The following is a 14,923-nucleotide window of genomic DNA, read 5'->3' on the forward strand; positions in this document are numbered from 1 at the left end:
TTTACCTTTACTTATTTTGGTTAGTACATACTAAGTTATACCTTCAAACTATTTAAAAATCGCTCCTTTATTGAGTTGTTTAACTTAAGTCAAATAGTTTTGTGCAAAATGGTACACGTGGTACATATCTCCAAATTTACTAAGAACTTCGTTCCGTTTATGTTGTTACATCAAACGTTTAAAGGTTTTTCAAAACTTTCTTGATTAATTTTATTAAAGGTTTTCGTATTAATCACATTTCCTTTCATCCTCCGTTAGGGATGAAGCTTACGATTAAAATCTTTGTTAAAAACTATTGAGCCACTATGGATGGCAGTTTTATAAAAGTTGTTAGGAAGTCTTTGCGCTCATAGAATGTTCCTTTTAAGGTTAGACATGGCAAAAATGCGGGCCGGTAAATCAATTTTCTGGGGTACACTCAGTGGTCACCCTATCGTAGGAAAGGCACTAGGCGGGTTTCTACTCTCAATGTTTCACGACTAATCGCAACACCCTCGTAAACATCATCTCTATGAATCAGTATATCGAGGTACAAGAAGTCATTTTTGGAGATTCTTTTCACTTGGAGTAAACCATTCTTTAGGACCAAGAGTTTACGTATCTTCTCATCCGCGCATCCCCTTAAGTATAAGGATAAATTCATAATGAACTGCTCGAAGAGTTCACTCTCGTTCAAAGATCACACCTTTCGTGCGATTTTCATTCGGAAAGGTAATATAAAATACTTTAAGGATCTATGAATCTTGCTATCTGCTTGGAAAGGACTGTTTAAAACGTCTATAACTCAGATGTGGTTACTCTACATATTCCTTACTTCGTTGGTTGCAACTATATGTTTCTCTAGTCGATGTTAACCATAAATTCAACATGTAACTGAAGGGATATAGTTACATTCGAGAACTATGATTTCGTTCCATCCAAGGTTAAGTTCATGTAGTGACCCGAACATTTCCATGTTTATATATATTAAATGAAATTGTTATTTACATGATTAAGTGTTTCCAACATGTTAAGCAATTAAATTTGTTAAGACTTGATTAATTGAAATAGGTTTCATATAGACAATTGACCACCCAAGTTGACCGGTGATTCACGAACGTTAAAACTTGTAAAAACTATATGATGACATATATATGATTATATATATAGTTAACATGATATTATGATAAGTAAGTATCTCATTAGGTATTTTAACAATGAGTTATATACATAAAATTGAGTTTATTGAATTAAGAAACTCGAAACGATATATATAACGATTATCGTTATAACAACGTCTTACTAAATACATATGAATCATATTAAGATATTGATACACTACGTTTAATCATGATAACTGATAAGTAAACATGTCATTAAGTGTATTAACAATGAACTACATATGTAAAAACAAGACTACTAACTTAATGATTTCGAAACGAGACATATATGTAACGATTATCGTTGTAACAACATTTAACTGTATATATATCATACTAAGGTATATTAATATATCATAATATCATGATAATGTAATAATTTAACATCTCTTTAGATATAATAAACAATGGGTTAACAACATTTAACAAGATCGTTAACCTAAAGGTTTCAAAACAACATTTACATGTAATGACTAACGATGACTTAACGACTCAGTTAAAATGTATATACATGTAGTGTTTTAATATGTATCCTTACACTTTATAAAGACTTCAAGACACTTATCAAAATACTTCTACTTAACAAAAATCCTTACAATTACATCCTCATTCAGTTTCATCAACAATTCTACTCGTATTCATACCCGTATTATACACAGATTCTAGACGTACTTACTGTGGGTATATACCAATAGGAACTAGCATGGGATTCCACTCTTGATTATGTCATGTATGACTAATCAATTTTAACTTCTACCATGAACTAGTCAACTAACTAGAACTCCTTTTAACCCCACTCACCACTCACCACTTACCACTCATCATTCACTCCATTTCACTTCCAATTCTCTTTCTAATTCTCTCTCAACACACACACACACACTTATGAATGAATTTCAGTAGAAAGAATGACGTCTTGATGACCATTTTGAAAAACATACTTCCACTTTGAGTTTAACCATGATTTTTTTGGATATAGTTTCATGTTCATAAGAAAAATCATTTTCCCAGAAGAACAACTTTTAAATCAAAGTTTATCGTAGTTTTTAATTATCAAACCCAAAACAGCCCGCGGTGTTACTACGACGACGTATATCCAGTTTTACGGTGTTTTTCGTGTTTCCAGGTTTTAAATCATTAAGTTAGCATATCATATAGATATAGAACATGTGTTTAGTTGATTTTAAAAGTCAAGTTAGAAGGATTAACTTTTGTTTGCGAACAAGTTTAGAATTAACTAAACTATGTTCTAGTGATTACGAGTTTAAACCTTCGAATAAGATAGTTTTATATATATGAATCGAATGATGTTATGAAAATCATTACTACCTCAAGTTTAGTAGGTAAACCTACTGGAAGTCACAAGAAATGATCTAGCTTCAAAGGATCTTGGATGGCTTGAAAGTTCTTGAAGTAGGATCATGACACAAAAACAAGTTCAAGTAAGATTTTTACTCGAATTAAGATAGTTTATAGTTATAGAAATTGAATCAAAGTTTGAATATGAATATTACCTTGAATAAGAAAGATAACCTACTGTAAATAACAAAGGTTTCTTGATCTTAGATGATTACTTGGAATGGATTAGAAAGCTTGGATGTAAACTAGTAAACTTGAAAGGATTTTCGAAGTGTTCTTGAAGTGTTCTTCCTAAGATGATTATAGCTTGATTCTTGAAGTAATTTTGTATGAAGATGATGATTAGCTACTGGAAAAATTCGTTCATAAGTGTGTGTGTGTGTGTGTGTGTGTGTGTGTGTGTTGAGAGAGAATTAGAAAGAGAATTGGAAGTGAAATGGAGTGAATGATGAGTGGTAAGTGGTAAGTGGTGAGTGGTGAGTGGGGTTAAAAGGAGTTCTAGTTAGTTAACTAGTTCATGGTAGAAGTTAAAATTGATTAGTCATACATGACATAATCAAGAGTGGAATCCCATGCTAGTTCCTATTGGTATATACCCACAGTAAGTACGTCTAGAAGCTGTGTATAATACGGGTATGAATACGACTAGAATTCTTGATGGAAAAAGAATGGGAATGTAACTGTACCCATTTTTGTTAAGTATGAGTGTTTTGATATATGTCTTGAAGTCTTCCAAAAGTATATTAATACATCTAAATACACTACATGTATATACATTTTAACTGAGTCGTTAAGTCATCGTTAGTCGTTACATGTAAGTGTTGTTTTGAAACCTTTAAGTTAACGATCTCATTTAATGTTGTTAACCCATTGTTTATTATATCTAATGAGATGTTAAATTATTATCTTATCATGATATTATGATATATTAATATATCTTAATATGATATATATACATTTAAATGTCGTTACAACGATAATCGTTACATATATGTCTCCTTTCGAAATCCTTAAGTTAGTAGTCTTGTTTTTACATATGTAGTTCATTGTTAACATACTTAATGATATATATAATTATCATTTTATCATGTTAAATATATAGTAACAATATCTTAATATGATACGTATGTATTTAGTAAGACGTTGTAATAACGATAATCGTTATATATATCGTTTCGAGTTTCTTAACTTAGTAGTCTCATTTTTATGTATATAACTCATTGTTAATATAATTATATAGATACTTACTTATCATAATCTCATGTTAACTATATGTATATTCATATATATATATCATCATGTCATTTCTACAAGTTTTAACGTTCGTGAATCGCCGGTCAACTTGAGTGGTCAATTATCTACATGAAACTCATTTCAAATAATCAAGTCTTAACAATTTGATTGCTTAACATGTTGGAAACACTTAATCATGTAAAAATCAAGTTCATTTAATATATATAAACATGGAAAAGTTCGGGTCACTACAGTACCTACCCGTTAAATAAATTTCGTCCCGAAATTTTAAGCAGTTGGAGGTGTTGTCGTATCTTCTGGAAATAAGTGCGGGTATTTCTTCTTCATCTCATCTTCTCATTCCCAGGTGAACTCGGGTCCTCTATGAGCATTCCATCGAACCTTAACAATTGGTATTTTATTTTGCTTAAGTCTTTTAACCTCACGATCCATTATTTCGACGGGTTCTTCGATGAATTGAAGTTTTTCGTTAATTTGGATTCCGTCTAACGAAATAGTGAGATCTTCTTGAGCAAAACATTTCTTCAAATTCAAGACGTGGAAAGTGTTATGTACAGCCGCAAGTTGTTGAGGTAACTCAAGTCGGTAAGCTACTGGTCTGACACGCTCAATAATCTTGAATGATCCAATATACCTTGGATTTAATTTCCCTCATTTACCAAATCGAACAACGCCTTTACAAGGTGCAACCTTAAGCATGACCATCTCTCCAATTTCAAATTATATATCTTTTCTTTTAATGTCGGCGTAGCTCTTTTGTCGACTTTGGGCGGTTTTCAACTGTTATTGAATTTGGATAATCTTCTCGGTAGTTTCTTGTATTATCTCCGGACCCGTAATCTGTCTATCCTCCACTTCACTCCAACAAATCAGAGACCTGCACTTTTTACCATAAAGTGCTTCAAACGGCGCCATCTCAATGCTTGAATGGTAGCTGTTGTTGTAGGAAAATTATGCTAACGGTAGATGTCGATCGCAACTGTTTCCGAAATCAATAACATATGCTCGTAGCATGTCTTCAAGCGTTTGTATCGTCCTTTCGCTCTACCCATCAGTTTGTGGATAATAGGCAGTACTCATGTTTAGTGATGAAATCCATGGTAATGTTTTCTCATTTCCATTTCGGGATTTCGAGTTGTTGAAGTAGACCTGATGGTTTTTGATGCTCAGCTTTGACCTTAGAACACGTCAAACATTCTCCTACGTATTTAGCAACGTCGGCTTTCATACTTGGCCACCAAAAATGTTTTTTTAGATCCTTGTACATCTTTCCCATTCCAGGATGTATTGAGTATCTGGTTTTATGAGCTTCTCTAAGTACCATTTCTCTCATATCTCTAAATTTTGATACCCAAATTCTTTCAGCCCTATACCGGGTTCCGTCTTCCCGAATATTAAGATGTTTCTCCGATCCTTTGGGTATTTCATCCTTTAAGTTTCCCTCTTTTAAAACTGCTTGTTGCGCCTCCTTTATTTGAGTAGTAAGGTTATTGTGAATCATTATATTCATAGATTTTACACGAATGGGTTCTCTGTCCTTTCTGCTCAAGGCGTCAGCTACCACATTTGCCTTCTCTGGGTGGTAACGAATCTTAAAGTCGTAATCATTCAACAATTCAATCCACCTGCACTGCCTCATGTTCAGTTGTTTCTGATTAAATATGTGTTGAAGACTTTTGTGGTCGGTATATATAATACTTTTGACCCCATATAAGTAGTGCCTCCAAGTCTTTAATGCAAAAACAACCGCACCTAATTTCAAATCATGTGTCGTTTAATTCTGCTCGTGAATCTTCAATTGTCTAGACGCATAAGCAATTACTTTCGTTCATTGCATTAATACACAACCGAGACCTTGCTTTGAGGCGTCACAATATATCACAAAATCATCATTCCCTTCAGGTAATGACAATATAGGTGCCGTAGTTAACTTTTTCTTTAACAATTGAAATGCTTTCTCTTGTTCATCCTTCCATTTAAATTTCCTCCCTTTATGCGTTAATGCAATTAAGGGTTTTGCTATTCTGGAAAAGTCTTGGATGAACCTTCTGTAGTAACCAGCTAGTCCTAAAAATTGGCGTATGTGTTTCGGAGTTTTCGGGGTTTCCCACTTTTCAACGGTTTCAATCTTTGCTGGATCCACCAGAATACCTTCTTTGTTCACTATGTGACCGAGGAATTGAACTTCTTCTAACCAAAATGCACACTTTGAAAACTTAGCGTACAGTTTTTCTTTTCTCAGCAACTCTAGCACTTTTCTCAAATGTTCTTCGTGCTCTTGATCATTCTTCGAGTAAATAAGTATGTCATCGATGAAAATAATGACAAACTTGTCAAGATATGGCCCACACAATCGGTTCATGAGGTCCATAAACACAGCTGGTGCGTTAGTCAATCAAAATGGCATAACCATAAACTCGTAATGACCGTAACGTGTTCTAAAAGCAGTCTTTGGAATATCATCCTCCTTCACCCGCATTTGATGATATCCATAACGTAAATCGATCTTCGAATAAACCGACGAGCCTTGTAGTTAATCAAATAAGTCATCGATTCTCGGTAATGGGTAACGGTTCTTGATGGTAAGTTTGTTCCACTCTCGGTAGTCGATACACAACCTGAATGTACCATCTTTCTTCTTGACCAATAGAACAGGAGCTCCCCATGGTGATGTACTTGGTCGAATGAAACCACGCTCTAAAAGTTCCTATAGCTGACTTTGTAATTCTTTCATTTCGCTGGGTGCGAGTCTGTATGGAGCACGAGCTATTGGTTCAGCTCCTGGTACAAGGTCTATTTGAAATTCAACGGATCGATGTGGGGGTAATTCCGGTAATTCTTTCGGAAATACATCGGGAAATTCTTTTGCGACGGGAACATCACTGATGTTCTTTTCTTCAGGTTTAACTTCCTCGATGTGTTCTAGAATGACGTAACAACCTTTTCTTATTAGTTTTTGCGCCTTCAAACTACTAATAAGATTTAATTTCGCGTTGTTCTTTTCTCCGTACACCATTAAAGGTTTTCCTTTTTCACGCATAATGCGAATCGCATTTTTGTAACAAATGACCTCTGCTCTCACCTTTTTCAACTAGTCCATGCCAATTATTATATCAAAACTTCCTAACTCGACTGGTATTAAATCAATTTTAAACGTTTCATCCCCCAGTTTAATTTCTCTCTCCCAACATATATTATCTGCTGAAATTAATTTACCCTTTGCTAATTCGAGTAAAAATTTACTATCCAAAGGCGTCAATGGGCAACTTAATTTAGCACAAAATTCTCTACTGATATAGCTTCTATCCGCACCCGAATCAAATAAAACATAAGCAGATTTATCGTCAATAAGAAACATACCCGTAACAAGCTCCGGGTCTTCCTGTGCTTCTGATGCATTAATATTGAAAACTCTTCCACGGCCCTGCCCATTAGTATTCCCCTGATTCGGGAAATTTCTAATAATGTGGCCCGGTTTTCCACATTTATAACAAACAGCGTTGGTATTACTTGCTCCGACACTATTCGTTTCGGCATTACTTGTTCTGACATTATTTGTTCCTTTAGTTATGTTAAACTTTGGTCCGTAGACCTCACACTTTGTCGCGCTATGACCATTTCTTTTACACCTGTTGCAAAATGTCGTGCAAAACCCCTGATGATTTTCTTCACACCTATGACATGGCTGTTTTTGGTTTTTGTTGTCGTTGTTGTTATTGAGTTTGTTGTTGGGATTGTTATTGTTGTTGAAACGGTTGTTACAGTTGTTGTTGGGATGTTTGTTGTAGTTATTGTTAGGATTTCGATTATTGTTGCGATTGTTGTTGCAATTGTTGTTGCGTTTGTTAGGATAGTTGTTGCGATTGTTATTGAAATTGTTGTTGTTGTTGTTGTACTGGTGACTCTTGTCACCGTTTTCCTCCCACTTCCTCTTGAGTTGTTTCGTGTTGGCTTCTTCGGCCGCCTGCTCTTTAATTCTTCCCTCAATCTGATTTATGAGTTTATGATCCATTCGACTTGCCTTCTGTATAGAAGCGGGCTCGTGTGAACTTACATCTTCTTGAATCCTTAATGGTAACCCTTTTACAAACGCGTCGATCTTCTCTTCTTCATCTTCGAATGCACCCGTACACAATAGGCACAACTCTGTGAATCGTTGTTCATATGTGGTAACATCGAACCCTTGTGTTCGTAACTCTCTAAGTTCTGCTTTGAGTTTATTGACTTCGTTTCTAGGACGATACTGCTCGTTCATCAATTGCTTGAACGCCGACCACGGTAGTGCGTAAGCAGCATTTTGTCCTACCTGTTCAAGATAAGTGTTCCACCACGTTAACGCAGTACTTGTGAAGGTATGCGTAGCGTACTTAACTTTGTCCTCTTCAGTACACTTACTCATGGAAAACACCGATTCGACTTTCTCGGTCCACCGTTTCAATCCAATTGGTCCTTCGGTTCCATCAAATTCCAAAGGTTTGCAGGCAGTGAATTCTTTGTAGGTGCATCCTACATGATTTCTTGAGCCGTTAGCTGCATTGCTAGATTCAGAGTTATTGTTGGTATGTAGAGCAGCCTGTACTGCAGCTATGTTTGCAGCAAGAAAAGTACGAAATTCCTCTTCGCTCATATTCATGGTTTGTCGCGTAGTCGGTGCCATTTCCTTCAAAATAGTCAACTGAATCGAGTTAATCATATAGAATATTAAGAGTAGTCAATAGTATTTCGTAGCATAATATGAACTCATTTATAAAAGCTTTTTCTTCATATTAGCGTTTTATAAGTTTAAATTCGGGTACTACCTACCCGTTAAGTTCATACTTAGTAGCTAATATACAATTCAACTACTACAATTCCATATGAAAAACTGATTATAATAATATATCACATACAAATATTCTTCAAACTTACAACTTCGCTATATTACATATAACATGAAATATAGTACACTTTGATACAGGACAGTTTTGAAGATAAATCTAGTTAATACGCAAGTTGTTCAGCAAAGGAAATAAAGACACGTAATTCATAAGTCCATAAACAAGTCATGCATTCCGGTTTTACTAAGACGACTTCCCATCCTTGGTCTTGTGGAAAATAACCGTTATGACCATTGGCTAGGCAGCATGTTGTAATGTCATCAAAAGGATGAGGGTTTCGTAATGTCCAACAGCCCTGTAATAATCTAAAAACCTTGTTTCTCACCTCAACTACTGAATCCGTCACTTGTGGAAAGGTTTTATTTAAAATTTGTAATCCGATATTCTTTTTCTCACTTTGGTAAGAAGCGAACATCACTAACCCGTAAGTATAACATGCTTCTTTATGTTGCAAGTTAGAAGCTCTTTCCTACTCGCGAAATCCTATGTTAGGATATGTTGAGTCAAAATAGGTTCTTAACCCGTAGCGTAAAATTGCATTTGGGTTCCCCGAATTTAATGCTTTAAAGAAAACACGGCGTAACTTACATTCTCCCCAATGTGATATACCCCACCTATCAAAGGAAAGCCTTTTATAAACTAAGACATTTCTGGAAAGTCTTTCAAATGTTTGACAAGTTATTTTCGCCATAACTAATTGTGCTGATGAATTCTGACCGACTCTAGACAAGATTTCCTCAATCATATCCTCTGGTAGGTCTTCTAAAATATTCGGTTGTCTACCCTTAACGTCCATTTTGTTTTTATACTGTAAAATAGACAAGGATTAGATTCATAAAAGATAATTAACAAACAATACATGCAATTTTTACATAGAACATAAAAGTACAAGCACACTACAATACATATAATATACAACATGATTACAACTCCCTAATCTAAATCACTGGTTTCTTCTTCTTCGGACTTGGTTCGCTTTCCTAATTTTCTAGGGATATATGGTGTTCCTCTAATACGAGCCGTCGTTTTCCACAATGGTTTAGAAAAACCTGGTGGTTTAGAGGTTCCCGGGTTATTGTTACACTTTAGGAAATACGGATGTTGCCGATACATATAAAGCTCATCAGGGTTGGAATCAGGTTTCTATATTTTTATACCTTTTCCCTTATTATTTTCTTTTGCTATATTAAATTGGGTCGAGGTGATTTCTATAACATCATCGGAATCCTCATCGGGATCCGATTCATCGAAAAATTGGTAATCTTCCCAATATTTTGCTTCCTCGGCATAAACACCATTGACCATTTTTAACTTTGGTCCCTTGGTTGAGGATTTTCTTTTATTTAAACGATTTACTGTAGGTATCACTATTTCTTCCTCCGGAACCTCTTCTTCTTCTGGTTCCTCCTCTTCCGATTCATCCTCTTCTGGTTCATCTTCTTCCGGTTCCTCCTCTTCTGGTTCCTCTTCGGGAATTTGTGAATCTTCCCAAAATATATTCGACTCTTCATTATTATTAGGTGAATCAATGGGATTTGTACTAGAGGTAGACATCTATCACACAATATCAAACACATTAAGAGGTTAATATATCACATAATATTTACATGTTAATAATATATAGTTTCCAACAAAAAAAAATGTTAAGCAATCGTTTTTGAAGAAAAACACGGTCGAAGTCCAGACTCACTAATGCATCCTAACAAACTCGGTAAGACACACTAATGCAATTTTCCTGGTTCTCTAAGACCAACGCTCGGATACCAACTGAAATGTCCCGTTCATATTGATTATAAACGTTCCATATTAATTGATTTCGTCGCGAGGTTTTGACCTCTATATGAGACGTTTTTCAAAGACTGCATTCATTTTTAAAACAACCATAACCTTTATTTTATCTATAAAGTTTTAAAAAGCATTACGTAGATTATCAAATAATGATAATCCAAAATATACCGTTTACACACGACCATTACATAATGGTTTATAATAAGAATATGTTACATCAAAAATAAGTTTCTTGAATGCAGTTTTTACATAATATCATACAAGCATGGACTCTAAATCTTGTCCTTATTTTAGTATGCAACAGCGGAAGCTCTTAATAATCACCTGAGAATATACATGCTTAAAACGTCAACAAAAATGTTGGTGAGTTATAGGTTTAACCTATATATTATCAAATCATAATAATAGACCACAAGATTTCATATTTTAATATACATCCCATACATAGAGATAAAAATCATTCATATGGTGAACACCTGGTAACCGACATTAACAAGATGCATACAAGAATATCCCCTATCATTCCAGGAAATCCTTCGAACATGATAAAAACAACATCGAAGTACTAAAGCATCCGGTACTTTGGATGGGGTTCGTTAGGCCCAATAGATCTATCTTTAGGATTCGCGTCAATTAGTAGATCGGTTTACTAATTCTTAGGTTACCAAGCAAAAGGGGCATATTCGGCTTCGATCATTCACCCATATAATGTAGTTTCATTTACTTGTGTCTATTTCGTAAAATATTTATAAAACTGCATGTATTCTCATCCCAAAATATTAGATTTTAAAAGTGGGACTATAACTCACTTTCACATATTTTTACTTCGTCGGGAAGTAAGACTTGGCCACTGGTCGATTCACGAACCTATACAAATATGTACATATATATCAAAGTATGATCAAAATATATTTACAACATTTTTTATTACATTTTAATAATTTGAGTTTGTTAAGTCAACAATCCTCGTTAGTAACCTACAGCTAGTTATCCACAGTTAGATGTACAGAAATAAATAAATATAAATTATCTTGGATCAATCCACGACCCAGTGTATACAAGCCTCAGGCTAGACTACAACTCAAACTATATATATTATTTTGGAATCAACCTCAACCATGTATAGCTAACTCCAACATTACTGCATATAGAGTGTCTATGGTTGTTCCAAAATATATTATATAGATGGGTCGATATGATATGTCAAAACATTGTATACATGTCTATGGTATCCCAAGATTAAATAATATATATTAGAATACATGAATAATACAATATAAGTTAGCTAGGATATGATTTGTATAGAATTTTTACAATATTTCCCGTAGCTACAACAATAAAAAATATCCAATCTTGTTTTACCCATAACTTCTTCGTTTTAAATCCGTTTTGAGTGAATCAAATTGCTATGGTTTCATATTGAACTCTATTTTATGAATCTAAATAGAAAAAGTATAGGTTTATAGTCAAAAATATAAGTTACAAGTCGTTTTTGTAAGAGGTAGTCATTTCAGTCGAAAGAAGGACGTCTTGATGACCATTTTGAAAAACATACTTCCACTTTGAGTTTAACCATGATTTTTTTGGATATAGTTTCATGTTCATAAGAAAAATCATTTTCCCAGAAGAACAACTTTTAAATCAAAGTTTATCGTAGTTTTTAATTATCAAACCCAAAACAGCCTGCGGTGTTACTACGACGGCGTATATCCGGTTTTACGGTGTTTTTCGTGTTTCCAGGTTTTAAATCATTAAGTTAGCATATCATATAGATATAGAACATGTATTTAGTTGATTTTAAAAGTCAAGTTAGAAGGATTAACTTTTGTTTGCGAACAAGTTTAGAATTAACTAAACTACGTTCTAGTGATTACGAGTTTAAACCTTCGAATAAGATAGTTTTATATATATGAATCGAATGATGTTATGAACATCATTACTACCTCATGTTTAGTAGATAAACCTACTGGAACTGACAAGAAATGATCTAGCTTCAAAGGATCTTGGATGGCTTGAAAGTTCTTGAAGTAGGATCATGACACAAAAACAAGTTCAAGTAAGATTTTTACTCGAATTAAGATAGTTTATAGTTATAGAAATTGAATCAAAGTTTGAATATGAATATTACCTTGAATAAGAAAGATAACCTACTGTAAATAACAAAGGTTTCTTGATCTTAGATGATTACTTGGAATGGATTAGAAAGCTTGGATGTAAACAAGTAAACTTGAAAGGATTTTCGAAGTGTTCTTGAAGTGTTCTTCCTAAGATGATTATAGCTTGATTCTTGAAGTAATTTTTGATGAAGATGATGATTAGCTACTGGAAAATTTTGTTCATAAGTGTGTGTGTGTGTGTTGAGAGAAAATTAGAAAGAGAATTGGAAGTGAAATGGAGTGAATGATGAGTGGTAAGTGGTGAGTGGTGAGTGGTGAGTGGGGTTAAAAGGAGTTCTAGTTAGTTGACTAGTTCATGGTAGAAGTTAAAATTGATTAGTCATACATGACATAATCAAGAGTGGAATCCCATGCTAGTTCCTATTAGTATATACCCACAGTAAGTACGTCTAGAAGCTGTGTATAATACGGGTATGAATACGACTAGAATTCTTGATGGAAAAAGAATGAGAATGTAACTGTACTCATTTTCGTTAAGTATGAGTGTTTTGATATATGTCTTGAAGTCTTCCAAAAGTATATTAATACATCTAAATACACTACATGTATATACATTTTAACTTAGTCGTTAAGTCATCGTTAGTCGTTACATGTAAGTGTTGTTTTGAAACCTTTAAGTTAACGATCTCATTTAATGTTGTTAACCCATTGTTTGTTATATCTAATGAGATGTTAAATTATTATATTATCATGATATTATGATATATTAATATATCTTAATATGATATATATACATTTAAATGTCGTTACAACGATAATCGTTACATATATGTCTCGTTTCGAAATCCTTAAGTTAGTAGTCTTGTTTTTACATATGTAGTTCATTGTTAATATACTTAATGATATATATAATTATCATTTTATCATGTTAAATATAGTGTAACAATATCTTAATATGATACTTATGTATTTCGTAAGACGTTGTAATAACGATAATCGTTATATATATCGTTTCGAGTTTCTTAACTTAGTAGTCTCATTTTTATGTATATAACTCATTGCTAATATACTTATGGAGATACTTACTTATCATAATCTCATGTTAACTATATGTATATTCATATATATATCGTCATGTCGTTTTTACAAGTTTTAACGTTCGTGAATCGCCGGTCAACTTGGGTGGTCAATTGTCTACATGAAACTCATTTCAAATAATCAAGTCTTAACAATTTGATTGCTTAACATGTTGGAAACACTTAATCATGTAAAACTCAATTTCATTTAATATATATAAACATGGAAAAGTTCGGGTCACTACATTTTACATGTATGTACTATTGGTATATACACTCCAATGATCAGCTCTTAGCAGCCCATGTGAGTCACCTAACACATGTGGGAACCATAATTTGGCAACTAGCATGAAATATCTCATAAAATTACAAAAATATTAGTAATTATTCATGACTTATTTACAAGTAAACAAAATTACACATCCTTTATATCTAATCCATATACCAACGACCAAAAACACCTACAAACACTTTCATTCTTTAATTTTCTTCATCTAATTGATATCTCTCAAGTTCTATCTTCAAGTTCTAAGTGGTCTTCATAAATTCTATAAGTTCTAGTTTCATAAAATCAAGAATACTTCCAAGTTTGCTAGCTTACTTCCAATCTTGTAAAGTGATCATCCAACCTCAAGAAATATTTCTTATTTACAGTAAGATATCTTTCTAATACAAGGTAATACTCATATTCAAACTTTGATTCAATTTATATAACTATAACAATCTTATTTCGAGTGGAAATCTTACTTGAACTTGTTTTCGTGTCATGATTCTGCTTCAAGAACTTTCAAGCCATCCAAGGATCCTTTGAAGTTAGATCTATTTTCTCATTTCCAGTAGGTTTACCTACTAAAATTAAGGTAGTAATGATGTTCATAACATCATTCGATTCATACATATAAAACTATCTTATTCGAAAATTTAAACTTGTAATCACTAGAATATAGTTTAGTTAATTCTAAACTTGTTCGCAAATAAAGTTAATCCTTCTAACTTGAATTTTAAAATCAACTAAACACATGTTATATATCTATATGATATAATAACTTAATGATTTAAAACCTGGAAACACAAAAACACCGTAAAACCGGACATACGCAGTCGTAGTGAGAACGCGGGCTGTTTTGGGTTTGATAATTAAAAACTATGATAAACTTTGATTTAAAAGTTGTTCTTCTGGGAAAATTATTTTTCTTATGAACATGAAATTATATCCAAAAATCATGGTTAAACTCAAAGTGAAAGTATGTTTTTCAAAATGGTCATCAAGACGTCGTTCTTTCAACTGAAATGACTACCTCTTACAAAAACGA

The sequence above is a fragment of the Rutidosis leptorrhynchoides genome, chromosome 11, assembly GCF_046630445.1.
Source record: "Rutidosis leptorrhynchoides isolate AG116_Rl617_1_P2 chromosome 11, CSIRO_AGI_Rlap_v1, whole genome shotgun sequence".
Lineage (NCBI taxonomy): Eukaryota > Viridiplantae > Streptophyta > Magnoliopsida > Asterales > Asteraceae > Rutidosis > Rutidosis leptorrhynchoides.